The sequence below is a fragment of the Sabethes cyaneus genome, chromosome 2 (genome assembly GCF_943734655.1).
Source record: "Sabethes cyaneus chromosome 2, idSabCyanKW18_F2, whole genome shotgun sequence".
Lineage (NCBI taxonomy): Eukaryota > Metazoa > Arthropoda > Insecta > Diptera > Culicidae > Sabethes > Sabethes cyaneus.
The window spans coordinates 196427211-196433566 of record NC_071354.1 but is presented as its reverse complement, the minus strand read 5'-3'; the positions used below and the strand labels follow the sequence as shown (position 1 = coordinate 196433566).

General features: G+C 44.1%; 1 protein-coding gene across 3 annotated transcripts in view; it reads left to right on the top strand.

The window, feature by feature from the left end:
- The first annotated feature begins 5700 nt into the window (after positions 1–5700).
- Positions 5701–6356, top strand: part of LOC128738209 (uncharacterized) — a 402077-nt gene continuing 401421 nt past the window's right edge. For all 3 annotated transcript variants that reach the window (XM_053833173.1, XM_053833171.1, XM_053833172.1), the window contains exon 1: positions 5701–6222. The gene's annotated coding sequence lies outside the window, so the exon portion shown is untranslated. The remainder of the gene's footprint in view (positions 6223–6356) is intronic.

Genomic DNA, 6356 nt, shown 5'->3' with positions numbered 1-6356 from the left:
GAGAGAATGTGTGTATTGAGGATAAAGGACCGTTTCTTCAATTATAGCATCATTAACGTGCACTGCCCGCACGAAGGTAGACCCGACGATGAGAAAGAAGCGTTCTACGCGAGGCTGGAGGCTACGTACGACAGCTGCTCGTCACGGGACAACAAGATCGTCATCGGAGATATGAACGCCCAGGTCGGTAGGGAAGAAATGTATAGACCGGTGGTAGGACCCCATAGCCTGCACACCGACACAAACGATAACGGCCAACGATGTTTAAACTTCGCAGCTTCCCGAGGCCTGGTGATCCGAAGTACCTATTTCCCGCGCAAGGATATCCACAAAGCCACCTGGAGATCACCTGACCAACGTACAATGAACCAAATTGACCACGTTCTCATAGAGGGCCGGTTCTTCTCTAACATCACGAACGTACGCTCCCGTCGGGGTGCGGATATTGATTCTGACCATTACCTAGTAGCAGTACATGTGCGCTCAAAGCTGTCCACCGTATACCGGACACGTCAAAGCCGCCCTCCTCGGCTGAACATCAGGCAGCTAGATAACCCACAAGCTGCCGAGAACTACGCGCGAGTACTGAATGAGGCACTGCCTTCTTCCGAGGAGTTAGGTGCTTCAAACCTCGAAGACGGTTGGGGCAGAATACGCTCGGCCATCGAAGAGGCCGCTACCGCGGCACTAGGTATTGAGCCTCGGAGTACACAAAATGATTGGTTTGATGGGGAATGCCAACAAGCGGTGGAGGAGAAAAAAACGCTTAGAAAAATTATCTAAGTATTGCCACTAGAGAGAACCTGGCCAAGTACCGACGAGCTAGGAACCAGTTGACCACGATCCTGAGGAGAAAAAAGCGCCAAAAGGAGGACAGAGATCGTGAAGAATTAGAACAACTATTCCGAGCTAATGACACGCGCAAGTTTTATGAGAAGGTGAACCAAACTCGGAAGGGCTACACACCGAAACCTGACATGTGTAGGGACGAGGGAGGGAATCTAATTACAAACGAGCGCGAGGTGGTCGACAGGTGGAAGCAGTTCTTCGATGAACACCTCAATGGCGAAGTCGCAGAAGGAGGCGGAACGGAAATTAACCTAGGAGCGCCCATGGAAGATAGTGATGTCCTAGCACCTGATCTCCAAGAAGTCAAACGAGAAATCAGGTTGCTGAAGACCAATAAAGCCGCTGGGAAGGACCGCCTACCGGCAGAGAATGGCGGGGAAACGCTAGCAAAGGCTCTACACTGGGTTATTTCGAGGATTTGGGAGGAGGAAAAGCTACCGGGAGAATGGATGGAAGGAGTGGTTTGTCCCATCTACAAAAATGGTGATCGGCTAGACTGCTGCAACTATCGTGGTATTACGCTGGTAAACGCCGCCTACAAGGTACTCTCCCAGATCCTGTTACGCCGGCTGTCACCGATAGCACAAGGTTTCGTAGGGAATTATCAGGCGGGTTTCATGGGGGCTCGCGCAACTACGGACCAAATGTTTACTATCCGACAGATCTTGCAGAAATGTCGGGAGTACAACGTGCCCACGCGTCACATCTTTATTGATTTCAAAGCAGCATACGATACAGTCGATCGAGACAAGCTATGGCAGATAATGCACGAATACGGTTTTCCGGACAAACTGACGCGACTGATCAGAGCTACATTGGATCGAGTGATGTATTTCGTACGCATCTCTGGGACACTCTCGAGTCCCTTCGAGACGCGACGAGGGTTGAGACAAGGTGACGGTCTATCCTGCATGCTGTTCAACATCGCTCTTGAGGGGGTGATCCGACGAGCGGGCATTGAAACGAGAGGCACGATTTTTACCAAGAGTAGCCAACTTCTAGGCTTTGCAGATGACTTCGATATCATAGCCAGGAACTTTGCGACGGCGGAGGCAATCTACGCCAGACTGAAAGCGGAGTCTAGGAGAATTGGGCTAAAAATAAATGCGTCGAAGACCAAATACATGAAACGAAGAGGCTCAAAGGAAACAAATGCGCGCCTCCCACGGACGGTAACCGTTGACGGCGACGAACTAGAAGTGGTAGAAGAGTTCGTGTATTTGGGATCGCTGGTGACCGCGGACAACAACACTAGTAAGGAGATCCAGCGGCGCATCCAAGCGGGCAATCGGGCCTACTTTGCCCTTCGTAAAACGCTACGATCAGGAAGCATACGCCGCCGCACGAAGCTAACAATGTACAAAACCATTATTAGACCGGTAGTTCTTTATGGACTTGAAGCCGTGACGCTGCTTACGGAGGACATACGCGCCCTTGCCGTGTTTGAGCGGAAAGTGCTGCGGACGATATTTGGCGGAGTACAAACTGAAAGCGGAGAGTGGCGGAGGCGTATGAATCACGAGCTACAGGCACTGCTTGGGGAGACTCCCATCGTACATCTAGCGAAAGTTGGCAGGCTACGGTGGGCCGGACACGTCGTAAGGATGCCGGACGACAGTGCGACGAAAACGGTCCTCTTCAATAACCCCACCGGCACCAGGAACAGGGGGGCCCAACGTGCACGATGGCTCGACCAGGTCGAAAGCGATTTGCGAATTCTGAGACGACTAGGAAATTGGCGACGAGTGGCCCAAGACCGAGTTAAATGGAGACGAGTGCTTGAAACAGCACGAGCCACCCCGGCTCTATGCTGCTGAAGAAGAAGAAGAAGAACTGGCAGACCTTGGAGATGGCGGAAGCGTTGGGAGAGTTCTTCATAGCAGAGACTTTCTTCCAGTAGAGTAAGCTCCTTCACAGTGCGAACGTCGTTAAGCTTGAACTGTTTTCGATTATTCATCCCTCTGATTTTCATTTGTACTCGTTTTGATTCCGACTCCACTCTTGTAACGTTTCCGGTCCATTTCAGGCACAAAGGTTTCAGCCAACCATCGATGCCCAACTGCTCTACCAGATTGTCCTCTATTAACGAAACAGATGATCCAAAATCCAAAAAAGCGAACGTTTCCACAGTAACTCGAGGTCCGCAAATAGTAACCGGAATGATACGAAATAAAAGCGTCTACTCGTACTGTCGATGCGTATAATTCTCCGCTGCGGATCCATGTATTGATTGACCATTTGGACGATTAGAATGCAACATTGGATAGTGACGGTACTGACATCCTTCAATACCGCACTGTGTGGGATTCCTACAACTTCTTCTACCGTGCAAGTTTAGGCAACTTCGACAATATCCATTGTTTTGTACGAATTTCCAACGATTGTCCACGCTAAATGCTCCAAACGTCGTGCATTCAGGTAGTCGATGTCCGTATTTCTTGCAACAAATGCACATCCGTTCGTATTCTCGCATTGTCCCTGGTTCCATTTCACTGGCGTGGGCAAAAACTGCTCCCCTTTGTTTTTGTTGACTTTCATTGCTCCCACTGATGTGTGACGTGACTCTGCTTATCGTTGTAACCACTCCGAGCATAAAATTTCCGAAAGTTTGAAGGTTTCCGAAAGTTTGAAGGAAGGTTGAAGCTGAAGGTTTGAAGGTTGAGTACGCCAAGCATACGTTTTATGTGTTTCGCGTTCGCTAAAGGCTCGATGCACGTCCATTTTTTGTGTTAATTGATAGACACATGGTTTCTTCGGCACAGTTGTAGAAAATATAAAGATAAACAACTTTGTTGAAGAAATGACATTTCTATCTCTATCGAATGCAGAGCTGTAGAGCATTTTCTTTGGAAATTCATTAAAAATAAGTTTTTCATATTTAGCGTATGTTGGTTGCATTTTACAAGAGTATACGGTTCTAGGCGATTATTGAAGGACTCAAAACACATGGTTTTGCAAAAGATTGCAAATCTTCATGACCTTTCCTCACAAATGTAAACAAAATGAGTGAGAGTTATTTTTTGCTGGACCAGCATAGGAAAATCAACCCTCACTCAGTTTTTTTACGCTTGCAACATTCGCCCTTTTGTTAATTCTATCTTCATTTGGGAATGTCGAACATAGATGGTGCAAGTGCTCAAGCACATATGATAATTTTTGTTGATTTTTCTTCCAAGAGTTATGTCTGTTTGTCTATGTTTAGAGCATCTAATCGGCTTCTCATAGTGCTTCAACTAACTTTTAATTTTGCATTGTGAATGCTAATTTAAAGCTGCTATGCATTGATAATGCTGAATTATATCTGGCAGCGTGTAGCTTGCAAATATAAAGCAGTTTTCAAGCTTAATTCAGTGCTTAGCGGTTACTTGGATTCTAAGCGAATATATTATAAGCGATGGACTGACTAAATGTGGAGTGTCAGCCAACGAATCTTCTTGTTAACTTTCGTTTTTCCAGCTGTTACTAGTAAAAGTCTCTAAATATTAGGCAGAACTTCTGTTTTTTAACTTTAATTGAAGAGCTGGAACTAATTTTCGTTAGGCGGAACGTATTTTGGTCAACAATCTACTTTCTTGAGCAGTTCGGAATTTTATTGATGTATTCAAGCTTAATAAAGAAAAATTAATTATGAACATACAATTCTGTAAAAACTATTGAACCAGAACCATGTTATTGCCATTGGAGGTTTCAGTAATTTCCAACTTATAATTGTCATTTCTAGAAACGAAACAGTTGGACAATACAACTACACTCAAGTCTTTTATTACAAGGGTTTTTAATGATTTTTGAATTAACGCGGTTTTTTTAATGACGATGTTTGAATTCACGGTTTTTACATCAATTTTCGGTTTAACATGATTTTTTACATCATTTTACGATTTAACGCGTTATTTTTACATTATTTTTCGTTAATAACGCGGTTTTTTTACAACAGTTTTCGAATTACGCTGTTTTTTTTAAAACGGTTTATTTTTACGCGTTACGTATCCTCCGTGTAAAAAAGCGAAGGATATGTACCGCGTAAATCAAAATCAGGTAAAAAAATCGCGTAAATTTCGAAATTCGCGTGAAAACCGCGAGAATTCCTAAATTCGCGTAAAAAAACAAAAATTCGCGCAAAAACAACTTTGTGAATTTAACCACTGCGCGAAAAAATAGACTAGTTGAGCACATTCGCATAAATTCTGAAAATCGCGAAAAAAACGCGTAAATTTCGAAATTTGCGTAAAAACAACCGCGTAAATTCCGAAATTCGCATAAAAAACAAACCGCGTAAAAAAGTTGTGTAAAAAGCAACTTCAGTTTACTCCAAAACGTTTGAGTTGAGCCGCCAGTAACCGTTTCTGGTTGGCAGGACTAAAAAATGGAAGTTTAGAAAATTTAGTTAAGCTTTTGGTAAGCGAGCTTTGCTGTTATAAATTAAGCAGGTGTAGCTTTCGGATTACAGAATATGCTTTCTGTGGTGCTCTCTATTGAACTTTGTTCAAAACTTGTGACTTACCTAACGTGATAAAAACTTGCATGCAATTCAGTAGGTTTAAACCTTGACTAACTTGAGCACCCATCAAGTAAATTTCTTACACGTCATTTAGCATCAAGAAAAACTGCATGCAAGCTCGAAGCAAGAGAAGAATAATGATCGTTTTCCACTCCAATTAGAATTTTTTGCGATTTCTCTTTGTTTGCTGCTTCTATTTTGACATTTCCAGCGCACAGGCTGTGCTGTCTGTTATTGTTATTATTATTGCATCGACCGGAAAACGTTAAGTTTTTATTTTCTTGCCCTTGCGTACACTTGCGTTGCGGTTGTTTTGCTGCCATTTAGTTGCCACTTGAAGGGTGGCATTTTCCATCCAGCAACACAAAAAAAGTGTAAACACGTCGGTTTTCATTCGCGTTCTCGTTGTGGGGTGTGTTTTTCTTTTCGGGCCCGTTTGAACGCGAAGTCTGATCCGGTTGAAAATCGCCGATTCCAGCAACTTGTGCGGATGCAGCAAAAGCAATAGAGCCAGTGGTCGTCGAGGTCGGAGGTGTGCCCGTGCCGCGGTGGTTGTTGTTTCGTTGAGTGTGCGGAAATTTGATACTAATTCGGGGGTACCGAAGCCGGCTGGGTAGTGCGTGGTAGCTAAGATAGTAGTAGACACAGCAAAGCGGTGGGATTATTACTACACAGTTCCGTTCGTAGTCTATCATTTTATATTGTTGATTCAAGAAAAGCGGAAAGAAATCGATCGAAGATAGCCGAGATTTTCAGTGCTTTTCACAAGTGGCTGCGTGAAAGAGTCTTCGTGCGGATGAGTGAGAATTTTCTTCATAATTTAGAGGAGCGTTTAGACAAATATCGATCCGTCGAGAGATATTTGCTGCGTACAGGTAAGTTCGGCTGTGATTTTCTTCGCTGTTCGTTTGGTGGATAAATTCCTCGAAAGAAGTATTATTTTAACCTTGATGCATGGTTTTAACAGATTTTGTTTGCCACAAAAAAAAATTATTTGAAATGCCGACTT